Below are 17402 nucleotides of genomic sequence, written 5' to 3' on the forward strand. Positions count from 1 at the left end.
CAGACATACAAAAACTGGTCTCGCTCATCTTCAGCAGCAACAGAGTCAAAGCCAGGTTAGTTCTGAAAGTATTGGGGATTATGGCGGCTGCCATACCTTTGCTTCCATTAGCCAGATTCCACATGAGAATCCTTCAATGGATGCTCTTCACACAATGGTCATACCAGCAACTTCCGATGTCCCACACCATTATGATCACGCAAACATGCAGGAATCATCTTCTGTGGTGGATGTCTTCCCCTCAGCTCTTATTGGGAAGACCCTTTGTTCCTCCCTCCGGTTGCTACTCTGACAACGGACGCCTCCCTGATCGGGTGGGGGCATTATCAGGGCAGAACTGTCCAGGGCACATGGCAACCAGACGAATGCCACTTGCACATAAATGTTCTAGAGATGAGAGCAGTGCTTTTAGCGTTGCAAGCCCTTCAAGACTCTCTTCCCTTGGGAGCGATAGCAATCCAGACGGACAATATGTCTGTAGTGTGGTATATCAACAAACAAGGCAGAACCAGGTCCTACCCCTGTGTCGAAGCACTCAGACTGTGGCAATGGGCGATTTCTTCTCAGCGGTTTCTGATAGCAACGCACATCCCGGAAGTCCAATCAAATCGCGGACAAATTGAGCAGAGCTATCCTCATGCCTCACGAGTGGTCTCTGAAAGACTCTGTTGTGAGAGAAATTTTTCTCAAGTGGGGTCAGCCTTGCTGCGACCTTTTTGCTACTCCCCAAAACAGCAAGTGCAGAGATTATTTCACCCTATTCCCTCTACCAGGTCAGCCCAGCAGAGACGCTCTAGTCCAAGTTTGGCCCCGGGGACTTCTGTATGCATTTCCTCCCTTCCCACTAATCTCTCAAGTAATACAGAAAGCTATCGCTCAGAAGGCCTCGTTGATCCTCATTGCTCCTTACTGGCCTCGACAGGTTTGGTTCCCCTTTCTTCATCATTTTCTGTTGGAGCGACCTTGGCATCTGGACCTAGTTCCAGATCTTTTGATCCATCAGTCGGGTCAGTTTCATCGCTCCCTTCCCTCTCTGAACCTCACTGCTTGGTTCCTCCAGTTCCAACCTTAGCCAGGCTTCCTCAAATATCTCACTCTGTCCGAGATATTTTGATAGCTTCCCATAAATCTTCCACTCGAAAGATTTATTTGAGTAAATGGAAGCGTTTCGCCTATTGGGCTCAAGGAAGGGACATAGATCCTTTCACTGCTTCCATCCAAATGGTCCTTGATTTTCTAGCTGAACTCTTCCATGCAGGTTCATCTCCATCTACTCTTAAAGTCCAATTGGCAGCTATTTCTAACTTTCATGTGGGCATTTCAGAGTCTGCCATAATGTCCCACAAGCTTTGCAAAGCATTTTTGAAGGGAGTTTTTCTTCTCAGACCTCCTATAAGAAATCCTCCTCCTCCTTGGGACCTAAATTTAGTTCTTAGTTCTTTGATTCTTTCCCCTTTCGAACCTGCAGCCTCCTGTTCTTTAAAATTGCTATCATGGAAGACACTCTTTCTGGTAGCTATTACTTCAGCTAGAAGAGTTTCGGAACTTCATGCACTCAGCTGTCGACCTCCTTATCTGTTGTTCCATAAGGACAGGGTATCCTTACGAACCAACCCGTCCTTTTTACCTAAGATAGCTTCGGCGTCTAACCTAAATCAAAGCATTGACCTTCCTGTGTTTTTTCCAGAATATTCTAACAGATCTGAACAGAAATTGCATTGGCTAGATGTTCATCGTCAGTTAAGGTACTATTTGGATAGAACCAAACAATTCAGAAAATCTGACCAGCTGTTTGTCTCTTATGCAGAAGGCAGAAAGGGACTTTCAGTTTCAAAGGTTTCATTATCTAGATGGCTAACATCTCTGATTTCCCTTGTTTATGAAATTAGACACCAAAAGCTGCCTAACAAACCTAAAGCCCATTCTACCAGAGCTTTGGCTACTTCTATAGCCTTCCAAGACAGACTGCCTATTGACACCATTTGTGCAGCGGCTACTTGGGCTACTCCTCACACTTTCACTTCTCATTATAAGTTGGATTTAGCTTCTAGGCATAGAGCTAACTTTGGTTCCACTGTTCTCAAGAGTCTGTTCCGTTAGGCCACCCGGGACAAGGTGCTAGGACGCGGTCCCATCCAGCAGAATGAAGGCGAGATAGACAACTTAACATATAGAAGTTATGTTCTTACCATAACGTTCCATGTTAGTTGTCTTCTTCTCGCCTTCTTCTTGCCCCACCCTCCTTCCCCCTGGCCTGGACAGACCTAGAGGAGTTTTGATTGTGACCTCTCTTTCTACCACCTCTTACTTTAGGTATATGCTGCTGTGCATATTTTCCTGGATCAGGATGTAGGTCACCCTTCTCTTCTCCCTGGTTTATAGAGGTGGACTTTGTTTATAGTTATTCTGTTACTAGTATAAGCTGGGCCTAGCTTACAAACGAGATCTGAGGTAACTCACGCCTAGCATTGTGGGATATAAGGGGAGCCTCGAGCCGGTGGAACCAACTCTCGAGCTTTTAGAGTGGCCGAGTCGGAGCCGAGGCCGGCTCCGAACCCAGCAAGAAGAAGGCGAGAAGAAGACAACTAACATGGAACGTTATGGTAAGAACATAACTTCTATTTTTATGCTCTTTAGAAGGCATCCTGGGATATTGTCTGGGCCCATTGATGCAGTATCCTTGGTCTTAGAGTGAGCATTAAGGACCTGTTCCCTAGTGAGAGTAGGGGGAGTTATATTTGATAGTATTTCCTGAGGGAAGGTTGAGGGGGAGAGAGGGGTAAAGTTAGAGCTGAATTTATCAGCCTGGAGGTTTGCTATATCTTCTGGCTCAGTATAAGTGGCTCCATTTACAATGGGTTCTGCACAGAATTGTGTATTGCCTTTGAGGTTGCGGACATAGCTAAAGAATGATGTTAAGTTGTCTATCTCGCCTTCATTCTTGCTGGATGGGTTCGGAGCCGACCTCGGCTCCGACTCGGCCACTCTAAAGCTCAAGAGTTGGTTCCACCGGCTCGAGGCTCCCCTTATATCCCACAATGCTAGGCGAGAATTACCTCAGATCTCGTTTGCCGCTACAGCGATCGGGGTGTTGGTTTTCTACCGGCTTCTTGGTGAGTAACTTTGGATTAAAGTTAGTATACTTAAACCCCTTTAATTTTAATTTTAACACTTGTTTCCCTTAGTTTAGTGGAATCTCCCCCACCTTTTCTCTAAAATCCCATTTTTTCTCCACAAGAACTTATAAGTTCTTCCCTCGGGCCTTCAGGCCTTCTTCCTCCATCCCCTAGTGGTGTGTGTGTGTTTTTTCTCATAATTTAAAACTTTGGTAGTTTGTTTTATTTTTGAGTTTAAAATAGGATAGGGTGTAATCAGTGTGTTTGACTGGGTGTGTGTGATTACACTTTTCTAAAATGTCTAAAGACTCAAAGGTCTCAGGCTTCAAGAAGTGTGACTCGTGCCGTCAGAAAATGTCTCTGACAGACGGTCACACTTCTTGTGTCTACTGCCTGGGGCCTTTGCACCTGCAGGACTCCTGTGCTGTATGCCACGGCTTCAGCCCCAGGGTCCTGCAGGAAAGAAAACAAACTGATTCTGAGAGGTTTACTCAAGCCTGAGGGTTCCCTTACTGTCTCTTCGGGAAAGCCCTCCAAGGCTTCTAGGTCCTCGGCTCCAGCTACTGAGCCGAGACCTAAGGCTACAAAACCTCCGTCTACATCGGCTCCGGCTGGAGCCGATGAGTCTCAGTCTACAGTTTCTGTGGTTTCCTCGGCTCCGGCTGGAGCCGAGGTATTAAGAATTCCCGTGTCGGCTCCGACCAGACCTTCGGAACCGACATCTAGGAAGAGGTCTAGGTCACCATCCCTTGACTCCGTTCATTCGGCTCCAGCATCTCCTCTGCTGTCTGAACGGAGCCATAGATCTCACTCCTCTAGGTCATCGAGGCTGTCGGACCATGACCTTCAGAGGGTAGTGAGTCGACTTCTTAAGTCGAGGCACTGGCCCAAATGCTTCAGAGCCCGACTCATCAGTCGATGCCTGCCCCTGTCCCTCAATATGTTCCTCCTCCGACTCCGTTGAGCTCGGAGCCGGGCGTTGAACCGAGACTGTGGTAGCGTCGGAGCCGATACAATTGTCTTCGGCTCCATCGTCGGCTTCGATTTCTTCCTTAGAAGAATCTCGGCGCCGGACTTCCATCGTCGGCTCCGAGGGTGAGTGGCATCGGACCATTGTCCGACCCGTTCTCCCTCTCGGGGCTTGGCGCTGGTGAGTTCGGCTCCGACATCGGCCTCGGAGCCATCACTGTCGGTGCCGAGGGAGGTTTTAGCTTCGAGGCGGGTACCTCTGGCTCTGCCTGACAGGGGTGCGTTCGAGGTCATGCGGAGTGTGTTAGAACCTGGTTCTACCCACAGTCGGCTCCGTCCTTCCCCTCTTCGGTGCCTCAGGTCAAGTCGACTCACTCCCTCATCCCGGACCGCAGAGAGCCAGCTCCTCAGGAATCCCCTGTGGGATCTCATCCTCTTCGAGGCCTCTCCTGATTTGGCAGAAGAGCCCCCTCGGAAGAGAAAGTGTAAGAGGAAACACAGACTCACCTGAGTCCGTCACCTCTGACACAGATTTAGAGGATTCCGAGGGTTCTCCCCGTTCCCCTTCTGAAGATGTCTCATTTGCAGACATTCTACAAATCCTTAAGCAGAGGGGAAATTGGCCAGCCCTCAACCCTTCGGAGGATGAATCTGTGTACCTTGAGGCGTTTGGCTCTCGTCCTTCCACCTCCTGGGTGTCTCCCCCTTTGACCCCCTCATGCAGGTGGTAGCAAAAAAGGCATGGACGGCTCCTGATTCAGTGGACCCCACTCCCAGGAGACCCTCAAAATTCATTACAGCACCAGCAGATAAACAGTTTCTGACAAAAGGAGTTTCTGTGGATGCTATGGTGGTTGCTGCTGCCACTAAGAAGGAACTAGCTGATCCTTCAGTGCCTGTCCATCCACCTAACAAGGAATCTAGGTCCATGGACAGGTACGGGAAGCGGATGTTCTCGTCAGCGACATTTGCAATGCGTTCGCTGAACTACCTATGCCATTTTACTCGTCTTCAAAGGGACTTGATCAAAGAAGCGAGTGACATGTTGAAGGATCCTACGGCTGCGGGTTCTCAAGACAAGATGAACACTCAGCTGGCTACCCTGAACTCCATAGCCAACTCCTCCATGCGCCTCCTCTCTTATGCGGCTGATGGAGCGAGCAGGGCCGCAGGGACAGGTGTGGCCTTACGTAGGCATGCCTGGATGCGGCTATGCAACTTTGCGGACCCCTTTAAAACGTCATTCACTAATTCCCCATTCGATGGATCATCTCTTTTTGGTCCTCAAGTGAAAGAAACCTTGACTAGGTGCGAGACAGATGGCAAGACTCTTTCTGCCGTCGGAGTCTGTTTTTCTACTCCTTCTAGGCCTTACCCCAAAGGTCAGAAAAGTGGAAAAATGTGGTTCCGCAAACAATCTCAAGGGTCTTCACCTGACGCACAGAGTCGGTTCCTCGCCAGAGGCAGAGGCGGGAACAACAATGGTAGACGTCGCCCTAGAGGCAGGGGGGGTCCGCAGAACCAGGGCAATCGAGAAGCCTTCTCTGATAAGCCCTTTCAGCATCCCTGAGGTGTTGCCCGACTGCCCACCTTCGGAGGCAGTTGGGGGAAGATTGTCACTGTACCCAGAAGCCTGGCTATCCCTGACTCAAGACAAATGGGTACAGTCCATCATTTCCGAAGGCTATTCCATTCCCTTCATTCGCATTCCAAACCAATCAAAAAAATCCCTTCCAGATGTTCCACCCGCTCAAAGGGATCTTGCAGCTTTGGAAATTTCAAAGCTGCTTGCAAAAAGAGGAATTCAGCCAGTTCCAGCAGACCAGCAAGGATCCGGAATCTACTCGAGGTTCGTTTTAGTTCCAAAGAAAACAGGGGACTGGAGACCAATTTTGGATCTCAGTATCTTGAACAAGTCAGTCAAGAAAACAAGATTTCGGATGGTCACGCTGCAGTCCATCCTTCCCCTATTGGGAAAAGGAAACTGGATGTGCTCTATAGACCTTCAGGATGCGTACTATCACATAAAATGAACAGACGCTCCAGAAGATTCCTCCGCTTCAGGCTGGGAACCAGTCATTTTCAATTCAGGGCCCTGCCCTTTGGTCTCACCACTGCCCTCCGGGTGTTTACCAAATGCATGGCAGTGGTAGCTTCTCACCTGAGACGTCAAGGATTCCAGGTGTTTCCATATTTGGATGACTGGCTCCTCACAGCTCCCACCAAGCATCTTCTTCTATTGGCCAGGGACTACACCTTTCGCATTTGTCAAAATTTAGGCATTTCAATAAACTGCGAAAAGTCTGTTTTGTCGCCTTGTCGTGTTATTACCTTCATAGGCGCAATTCTAGACACAGTCAACATGTCTGCGAGGCTAACAGATCAGAGAATAACAGACATACAAAACTGGTCTCGCTCATCTTCAGCAGCAACAGAGTCAAAGCCAGGTTAGTTCTGAAAGTATTGGGGATTATGGCTGCCATTCCTTTGCTTCCGCTAGCCAGATTCCACATGAGAATCCTTCAATGGATGCTCTTCACACAATGGTCATACCAGCAACTTCCGATGTCCCACACCATTATGATCACGCAAACATGCAGGAATCATCTTCTGTGGTGGATGTCTTCCCCTCAGCTCTTATTGGGAAGACCCTTTGTTCCTCCCCCTCCGGTTGCTACACTGACAACGGACGCCTCCCTGATCGGGTGGGGGGGGCATTATCAGGGCAGAACTGTCCAGGGCACATGGCAACCAGAAGAATGCCACTTGCACATAAATGTTCTAGAGATGAGAGCAGTGCTTTTAGCGTTGCAAGCCCTTCAAGACTCTCTTCCCTTGGGAATGATAGCAATCCAGACGGACAATATGTCCGTAGTGTGGTATATCAACAAACAAGGCGGATCCAGGTCCTACCCCCTGTGTCGAGAAGCACTCAGACTGTGGCAATGGGCGATTTCTTCTCAGCGGTTTCTGATAGCAACGCACATCCCCGGGAAGTCCAATCAAATCGCGGACAAGTTGAGCAGAGCTATCCTCATGCCTCACGAGTGGTCTCTGAAAGACTGTGTTGTGAGAGAAATTTTTCTCAAGTGGGGTCAGCCTTGCTGCGACCTTTTGCTACTCCCCAAAACAGCAAGTGCAGAGATTATTTCACCCTATTCCCTTTACCAGGCCAGCCCAGCAGAGACGCTCTAGTCCAAGTTTGGCCCGGGGACTTCTGTATGCATTTCCTCCCTTCCCACTAATCTCTCAAGTGATACAGAAAGCTATCGCTCAGAAGGCCTCGTTGATCCTCATTGCTCCTTACTGGCCTCGACAGGTTTGGTTCCCCTTTCTGCATCATTTTCTGTTGGAGCGACCTTGGCATCTGGACCTAGTTCCAGATCTTTTGATCCATCAGTCGGGTCAGTTTCATCGCTCCCTTCCTCTCTGAACCTCACTGCTTGGTTCCTCCAATTCCAACCTTAGCCAGGCTTCCTCAAATATCTCACTCTGTTCGAGATATTTTGATAGCTTCCCATAAATCTTCCACTAGAAAGGTTTATTTGAGTAAGTGGAAACGTTTCGCCTATTGGGCTCAAGGAAGGGACATAGATCCTTTCACTGCTTCCATCCAAATGGTTCTTGATTTTCTAGCTGAACTCTTCCATGCAGGTTCATCTCCTTCTACTCTTAAAGTTCAACTGGCAGCTATTTCTAATTTTCATGTGGGTATTTCAGAGTCTGCCATAATGTCCCACAAGCTTTGCAAAGCCTTTTGAAAGGAGTATTTCTACTCAGACCTCCTATAAGAAATCCTCCTCCTCCTTGGGACCTAAATTTAGTTCTTAGTTCTTTGATTCTTCCCCTATTCGAACCTGCAGCCTCCTGTTCTTTAAAATTGCTATCATGGAAGACTCTCTTTCTGGTAGCTATTACTTCAGCTAGAAGAGTTTCAGAACTTCATGCACTCAGCTGTCGACCTCCTTATCTGTTGTTCCATAAGGACAGGGTATCTTTACGAACCAACCCGTCTTTTTTGCCTAAGATAGCCTCGGTGTCTAACCTAAATCAAAGCATTGACCTCCCTGTGTTTTTTCCAGAATATTCCAATAGGTCTGAACAGAAATTACACTGGCTAGATGTTCATCGTCAGTTAAGGTACTATTTGGATAGAACCAAACAATTCAGAAAATCTGACCAGCTGTTTGTCTCCTATGCAGAAGGCAGAAAGGGACTTTCAGTTTCAAAGGTATCGTTATCTAGATGGCTAACATCTCTGATTTCCCTTGTTTATGAAATTAGACACCAAAAGCTGCCTAACAAACCTAAAGCCCATTCCACCAGAGCTTTGGCTACTTCTATAGCCTTCCAAGACAGACTGCCTATTGACACCATTTGTGCAGCGGCTACTTGGGCTACTCCTCACACTTTCATTTCTCATTATAAGTTGGATTTAGCTTCTAGGCATAGAGCTAACTTTGGTTCCACTGTTCTCAAGAGTCTGTTCCGTTAGGCCACCCGGGACAAGGTGCTAGGGACGCGGTCCCATCCAGCAAGAATGAAGGCGAGATAGACAACTTAACATATAGAAGTTATGTTCTTACCATAACGTTCCATGTTAGTTGTCTTCTTCTCGCCTTCTTTCTTGCGTCCCACCCTCCTTCCCCCTGGCCTGGACAGACCTAGAGGAGTTTGATTGTGACCTCTCTTTCTACCACCTCTTTGCTATATGTATATGCTCTGCTGTGCATATTTTCCTAGATCAGGCTTTAGGTCATCTTTCCTCTTTCCCTTGTTTATAGAGGTGGATTCTTTTTCCAGTTTTTCTGGTTATATTTTTAGCTGGGCCTAGCTCACAAACGAGATCTGAGGTAATTCTCGCCTAGCATTGTGGGATATAAGGGGAGCCTCGAGCCGGTGGAACCAACTCTCGAGCTTTAGAGTGGCAGTCGGGCCGAGGTCGGCTCCGAACCCATCCAGCAAGAAAGAAGGCGAGAAGAAGACAACTAACATGGAACGTTATGGTAAGAACATAACTTCTATTTTTGTGGTTGTCCTTGGCCTGGGAGTCCAAGCTTACCTTAAATTTGGCCTTGGTAGACTTTATTTGTCCTCTGAGTTGTTTGTTTAGTTTGATGAGGGTGCTTTTATCCTGCTGGGTGCTGCACCTCCTAATTTTTTCCATGATTTTCTTCCTTTTGTTATACAGCCTATTCATTTTGTGATTCCACCAAGGTGGTTTGTTTTTTGAGTTAGTTCTGTACCTCTTCCTGGTGGGTACATCTGCCTCTATGCAGCTATTAACATGCTTGTACAGAGTTTCTGTGAACAGTTCTGCAAAGGCAGCAGGGTTCTCAGGGTTTATGAGGGGTTGAAATGTTGCCAGGCAATCCCTTAATAGCAGGATGTTAGCCTTAGAATTGTTCCTGAAAATTCCAGATTTAGCTGGGGGTCCAGGTTTTATTTTTACTTCAAAGGAAACCATTTTGTGGTCTGACCTTACAAGGGTGACATTACAGTCGGAGGTGTGCAGTACTGTCCTCTCCCATATTAATGAGGACCAGATCCAGTATGGTTGCACCTCTGGTTGGCATATTGACTATCTGGTCAAGGGAATTTATGTTTACAAAATCCAGGAATCTCTGTGCCTGTACATTTGGTGTCATATAGGATTACCAGTTAATAGTGGGGTAATTAAAGTCACCCATGAATTTGGTATTGGGTTGGATGGTTAGTGTTTCCAATAAGTTTAAGTACATGGTATGGGTTTCCTGAGTCATAGATGGGAACTTGTAGCTTGCAAGGAAGTGGTATTGCATGTTTCCTGTGGTGATTTGAATTAACAAGCTCTATGTGAATTAACAAGCTCTTACTTGAATCACCCTTATCTTGTTTTCCACAATGGCAGAGTTTATTTGAGAACAAATCCCACCTTTATTCCTAAATTGGTCCAGAATTTACTTTAAGACAGACTATTAATGTCTCAGATCCTGTTAATTCTGCCCATCTGATCTGACGTATGAGTCCTTGAGCCGCCTTTCGTATCCACGTCAACAAATCAAGTGCTCCAGCATTAAGCCCATTTAAGAAATATTTCCCATAATGCACTCGTGTGTTAAAATACCTCAGATCTTGTTTCCCGCCTCACTGTTCAGCTGCGAATCTCCGATCTTTGCAAAGGTTGAGTGCGCCTCATCTTCTAAAAAACATTTTATTAATCTAGCATGTAACTGTAAAAATTCTTTCGTTCAGGATCCGACCAAGCGAACAGTCTCTCCAAACCAAAATTGCTTATAAGGGCACCGTCTATTCAGACCTGGTATCAAAAAATCCAATGCATAAAACACTTGAAGCAAAAGTCTGTTCAGACCTCATAAAATGCTTTTCATAAGTCCTTCAATAATCCACATTCAGAGCTTATTATAAACACGGGAACTTTATTTAAAACAAGAAAAGGTAAGCGCTTTCGCTATGTAGCTTTGTCAAACCATCATCTGACTTATGGAACAAAAGAAGCATAAATTATCTAGAGACTTGTATGATTTTCAACATGGCCAAGTCTTTACTTGGCCTAAGAATAGCAGGAATGGACAAGAAGGACTTAGTAATTTCAATAAAAGTGTTAATAGAAAAGCATTCAACAATGTTTCATGCTAGACTTTTTTCATTTCAGTTCAGGTCCATGATTTTGCTGTTGGTGGTGTTTTTTACTTTTTGGTTAATCTTGGCTTCATTTAAACACCACAGCTTAACAATGGCGGAGTCAGTTGATGGTAATATTGAATTACCTTATAATCCTGTTAGTACGTTATCCAAAAGAATGACGCATCCTCGTCTACAGAATTGTGTGTCTTGTGACATCAGTCCGTTACTTCAACTTGAATTGGTAACGGCCAGCGAAGGTGAAGCGTTGAACAGTACAGATTATGAGACTATAAATAATACCCTAACCTCAATGGAATCCAAATTACTTAAATTAAAACGCTTACAAATGCAGAGATTTCATTTTGAAGTCTGCATTCAGAAGAAAATTATACCGAGGGGTCTTAGAATCCTTAAAATGCCGACAACAGGCAACGCGTATCCAGAGCTCCTCTATCGTTGGCAGCAGATGAACATTAAGGTGAGCTTGAATTACACGAAGTTATTGAATGAATTTTTTCTGCCTGAAGAACTTAAGTTACAAGAAAGTATTAAAAAGAGACAATTTGATCTGTATAGCAGTTTTCATGACAGCATTATAGAACCGCTGTTAGATCGCCTAACTGATAGTGTTTGTCTCTACGAAAAAAGCCTTATGGAACAAAAGAAGCATAAATTATCTAGAGACTTGTATGATTTTTAACATGGCCAAGTCTTTACTTGGCCTAAGAATAACAGGAATGGACAAGAAGGACTTAGTAATTTCAATAAAAGTGTTAATAGAAAAGCATTCAACAATGTTAATGTTAACAGAAACAGTACTGTTGTAATTGGTAATCAAATAGAGCTCCCATTGAATACTACCTCTGATAATGGCTGTGTCACTAACCCAGATGGAGTAAAGAATGATATTTCTAATGAAACTGTATTAATTGAATCTGCTGATGCTAATATATCTAAAAGCCCTATTTCAGGCAGCACAGCACGAAAGACAGAATCACTAGCGAATAACGTTCATTTGAACTTAGGGGTTAAAAATAGGTTATGACACAACCAAAATCATCCAGTAGTTCGTAGTAAGACATCTGCCCTATCTCCTAATAGTTCAAATTTAGAGGTATATAGCCCTTTCCCCATAGCCGAGATAAATGGCAGAGGGAGAAATCGATCAATGAGCAGAGGGAGGCAGAAGAGAAAGGCCTCAGGAACAGAAATGAGAGAACCAACTGTAAAGAAAATGTGGGAGAAAATGACCTAGTTTTGAACCTATCACACAGGCCCCTAAGTAGATTTGAGTTAGAGGTTTTAAATAAGGGCTTAACTTTTATTCCTTCTAAACAAAGCAATGTAACAGACACAATATTGGATGTGGAGTTGTTCATAAGAAATGTACAATTAAAAATGCTATATGCTGAAAATAAATCAGGTAACTTTGAGAGACCCTTAAAGAAGCCAAGCACTTATGTTCCAAATTTACATCCTTTATTAGATGCCTTCAGTAAGATAGTGGAGAAAGACATTTATACTTTGAAAGGTGTTAACCACTCCAATACCAGTAAGAACAATTTAACAATAAGGCAAGCTAAAACTTTGAAGGATCTTAGAGATGATAGAAATATATCCATCAGGCCTGCAGATAAAGGAGGTCCTATAGTAATTTTGGACAAGGCACTACATGATCAAAAAATGCATGAAATGCTAAATGACACCAATTTTTATAAACCTATCCCAGTTTTAAGTGTCCAACAATTTGTGACAAATGTACACAACACACTTGATGAATTGTACAAGTTAGATATAATTGATTTAGATATATATAATTTTCTTTTTGTAGAGAGTCCAACTATACCTATAATCCAAGGATTACCCAAGGTACATAAGGATTTAAATAATCCACCCATGAGACCAATTGTTTCTGGCCGTGGGTGGGTCACCGAACCCCTTTCTATGTTAATTGAGAAAACTTTGAGACCATTAGTTGATTCAAATATGTTTATTTTAAGGGATTCGAAACAGTTCATGTTAGATCTATATGAAGGAACAGAATCATTACCCGATGACCTTGTATTTACAATGGTAACAATGGATGTTAAGTCACTATTTACTAATATTCCGAATGAGACAGGAATTGAAAATGTTAAGCTATGTTTAAATAGACATTCAAATATGTTGGAGAAACATATAGACTATATTTGCTTATTACTGGAGCTGGTCTTAGAGAATAATGTTTTTTTGTTTAATCGACAATTATATTTACAGAAGGATGGCGTAGCTATGGGCACTTCGTGTGCCAATAGCTATGCCAACCTGGTAATGTCATTATGGGAAGAGGAAAAGCTTTTTCATTTAGAATTATATCAGAAATTTGTTTGTTTTATAGACGTTTTGTTGACGATTTGTTCTTTTTGTGGACTGGTAACATAGAAAAGTTACACCAATTTTTTATAGAAATTAATTCGTTGACTTCTTATTTGAAATTCACTATTACCAATTCCAGGGATGATGTAGCTTTTTTGGATGTCTCAATTAATCGCTTGGACAATGGGAAATTAAACACGGGTGTACATAGAAAATCATGCTGTAAAAATACTCTATTACACAGGGATAGTATGCATCCTTATCACATCTTTTCCAATATTATCAAAGGACAAGGCCATAAGAGTGTCAAGATTAAATCCTTTACAAAGTAACTATGAAGCAGAGCTGAAAGAGTTGAATGGGAGACTGGTAGCACGGAAATATAGATCAATAGAAATAGAAAAAGGGTTTTCAGATACACAACACATTAGGGAGAATAAAGCATGCCCCATATTTTCTGCAAGGGGCAAGAATATATATATTGAGAAAGAAATAGGAGAAATCAATAATAAAAGACAGCAGAAAGTAACTTTATTTTATACTCAGGATATAGGATCAATTAAGAATGTTATTTACAAACATTGGGATATACTAACTGTGAATCCCGAAATTAAGGAACTGGTAGGTGAACAACCGCAGTTTGTATATAAGAACAAGAAAAATCTGCATAGATTACTATGCTTTCCAAATAATAGAAGAAATGACATAAAATACAATTTATTTGGAACTGAACCGTGTAATAAATGTACTTTCTGCCCTTATATTTCTAACACTAGTATGTTTGTGCACCCTAATACTTCAAAAATTTTCACGTTTAATATTAGGGCAAATTGTGATACAGAACATTTAGTGTACTTAGCTGTTTGCACAGCATGTACTGCATTCTTTATCGGAAAAAAACAATAGAAAATTAAAAAAATAGAATTAGGGAACACATATATCAAATTAGAGTTAAATCTGAAGTCAATGCACTCTCCAAGCATGTGATATAGGAAGGACCTATGCATCATTTTAAGTTTATGGTCATACAGATTAATGTACCTAATATTAGAGGGGGAGATGTAAGAAATCAAACAGAACAAATTGAGTCTGACTGGATCATTGGGATGCAAGCTCATATCCCTCCTGGTTTAAATGAAAAAATACCATTGAAACCAGCTTTAAAAAGGAGAAGCATTAAATATTAAATATCAATGACTTCAGGTTCTTAATAAATATATTTTGTGATCTTTTTATATAGTGACTTTTATTTATTTTTTATAGATATAAGAAAAGGCTCTAAGAATTTAGTGTTCTGTAAGAACATGTGCCCTTTCCTATGTTTATACCTTGTATTTATGTATATTCTTTATGATATGTTACTATTTTATTTATTATCTTATGAAATTTTATGGATTCCTGTGAATATGCATTTTATGAGCACGTATTTTTAAATATGAAGAAATTTTTCTACTTATAAACGTGTATTTCTTTAAATGTATAATTGAATTATTGACAATCCAAAGAACAAAAACAAGGTGGAACACTGCTATGCTTAAAAACTTTTAATTAACCAAAAATAAAAATGCAGTAAACAGGATGAGCGCTTTCGGGATATACCCTTCATCAGATGTAGTTCAAACATTAAGCAAACATTTTATATATGTCAACAGCCAATCACATTCAATAGAAAACCCGCCTATTTTGTAGGACAGGTTTAATAGGTATAACTTCATTTAAGCCTGGCTTCCTGTTGGCCATTAAATCAACAATCCATCTGGTTTCTGCCAGTTCTGTTTTTAACTTAATATCACCCCCCCTACTGTTCAGTCTTACATTAACAATGGCCCGAAATTTAAAGGTGTGTGTAGGAAACTCTTTTACATGCCTGTATAATGCATTTCTTTCATCTCCATTCCTAATACTGGAAAGGTGTTGCAGGATTCTCACCTTAAACATGTTATTTGTCTTCCCAACATAAAAACAGGGGCAATGACAGCATTCGGCTAAATAAACTATATCAGTGGTACGACAGGTGGCCTTACCCTTAAAAAAGAATGTTTTATTTGTAACTGGATGTCTGAATTGTGTATCTTTATTAATATTAGGACAGGCTTTACAAAGTCCACAAGGTGTTGTCCCTGTACTATGCAGAGCCTGATGCTTATATGTGTTAACAGACTTTTCTATACATAAGAGATCTTTTAGATTTTTATTCCTTCTATATTTGAATGTAGGATAAGGGCCCACAATATCTTTCAGACTATAATCACTTGTAAGAATATTCCAATTCTTACGCACTATATTGCAGGCATCTCTTATGTTACTACAATAAGTAAACATCAGTTGCGGCCCCATGTGTCGATTGCTCTTGTCTATATTACTTTCAGCATTCTTAGCTCGCTTTATCCATGGTTTATGTGTATTATGTCTTAAGCCTTTATTTTATCTATAACCTTATCCACCATTTCAGACTTATAACCCCTGTTTTTAAAACAATCTTTAAGGTTGTCAATTTCTTCTTCAAAGAATGAATCTTCCATACAAATCCTTGAAGCCCTACTGACTTGCCCTTGTACAACGTTGGGATGTGTATATCTCGGGTGCATACTATCAAAAGATAGAAGTGTGTTCTTCCAACACTCTTTCTTAAAAAGTTTTGAATTAAAACCTAGCTCATCTTGTCCTACCCTAACATCTAAAAAGTCTATGGAGTCATATGAGTGTTTAACCGTAAACCTAAAAAATGCTTTGGTTGAGTGTAAAAAATCCACAAATTCTCCTAACTGTGACTCAGATCCGTCCCATAAAAGAAAAACGTCATCTACAAACCGTAGATAAAGTTTTATATACTTTTCTCCAGGCTTCATTATTTAAAACAAAGGTATTTTCCCAATGTGAGAGTACCAAGTTGGCATAAGTGTTGGCGCAGGGGGTGCCCATGGCTACCCCCTGCGCCTGTCTATATAATGAATTAGCTCCCATAAAGATATTATTCTCTAAAACCAAAGTTAACATGGTCTTAACTAAAACAATCTTCTCTTTATTTGCTCCAAGTTTTTCCAAAAGTTCACCGATAGTATAAATACCATAGTCATTATTGATCACCGTGAATAAATTTTGTACATCAATTGTGACCATTAATAATTTAACAGAACCCACATTGTTGTTCATTTCTCCCAAGGACATTAAAAAATGTCCCGTGTCTTTTAAAATGTTATCCATTAGACTCAAGTAAGGTTTAAGGGTATATTCAACCCAAATTGAAATGTTCTCAGTGACCCATCCCCTGCCAGAAACAATTGGTCGTAGGGGTGGGTCACTGAGAGATTTGTGAATCTTGGGAAGTGCTTTAAATACAGGGGTAACAGGCTTTTCTACCAAGAAAAAATTATATGTCTCTTCAGATATGAGCATATCATTCAACAATTTTTGTAAGCAAAACAGTACTCTATCAATAACCTGTCTTACACCTAATGGATTAATCTGAGTGTAGGTGTTACTATCCTGTAGTAAATCATTTAACTTTTATATATGTATAAAACAGAGAAAGAGTAGTGTGTTAAGTGTTAGTGATGAGATAATAGTCTTCATCTTAGCATCTCCTTAAGAGATTTAGTTTGTCAAGCGTGCTGTATGTCTACCTTGTTTATATTGTCTAGAAAAATCTTGTTGTTTCACTTGTGTGTGGATTTCTTTAGTATGGTTAAAGATGAAAATTTTAATAAGTTCAAGAAATCTGGCCAGATAATTCCACCCCAAGACACACATGAGGCTTGGGAGTGGAGCATCGTTTTGCAGATAGTGACATCTGCAAAGCCTTTGTGTAGATCAGTATGTGTGTATATACCTTTAAGAAGCTATCCAAGGGCTTGCACAAGTGTATAAATACTGAGCACATGCAAGTCTGACTGCCATTTTGTATTTAGCTGTTGAGACGTAAGCATGTATGTATGTAAGGTCTGTCTGTTAACTAGTTCGTTCGTATTTAATGATGTTGCTATCCATCCTGATGTGTTTCTCTGTATTAAAGCATCTAAACGAACCCCCAAGCCTTGTTGTTATATGTATTAGAGATGAACGAGCAACATGGTGTCAGAAGTGGCATGTCTAAAGGACATGGTATCGGAAGCAGCATGTCTAAAGGACATGAAGTTATAGGTGGCTTGGCTAAAATGACCAAAGGCATTTGCTTAGAGCTGGAGGAATATAGACGAGCGGATCATCTCTAAAATGTGCAAACTTTGTAAAACAGGTCAGATAACAAATTACAAATATAAAAACTTCCTCAGCACTATTTATTTTCGTATAATATGAAAAGGGGCATACAGAACGCTTTAAATGATATTCACATAA

The sequence above is a fragment of the Protopterus annectens genome, chromosome 13.part0 (genome assembly GCF_019279795.1).
Source record: "Protopterus annectens isolate FY-2018-M chromosome 13.part0, PAN1.0, whole genome shotgun sequence".
Lineage (NCBI taxonomy): Eukaryota > Metazoa > Chordata > Ceratodontiformes > Protopteridae > Protopterus > Protopterus annectens.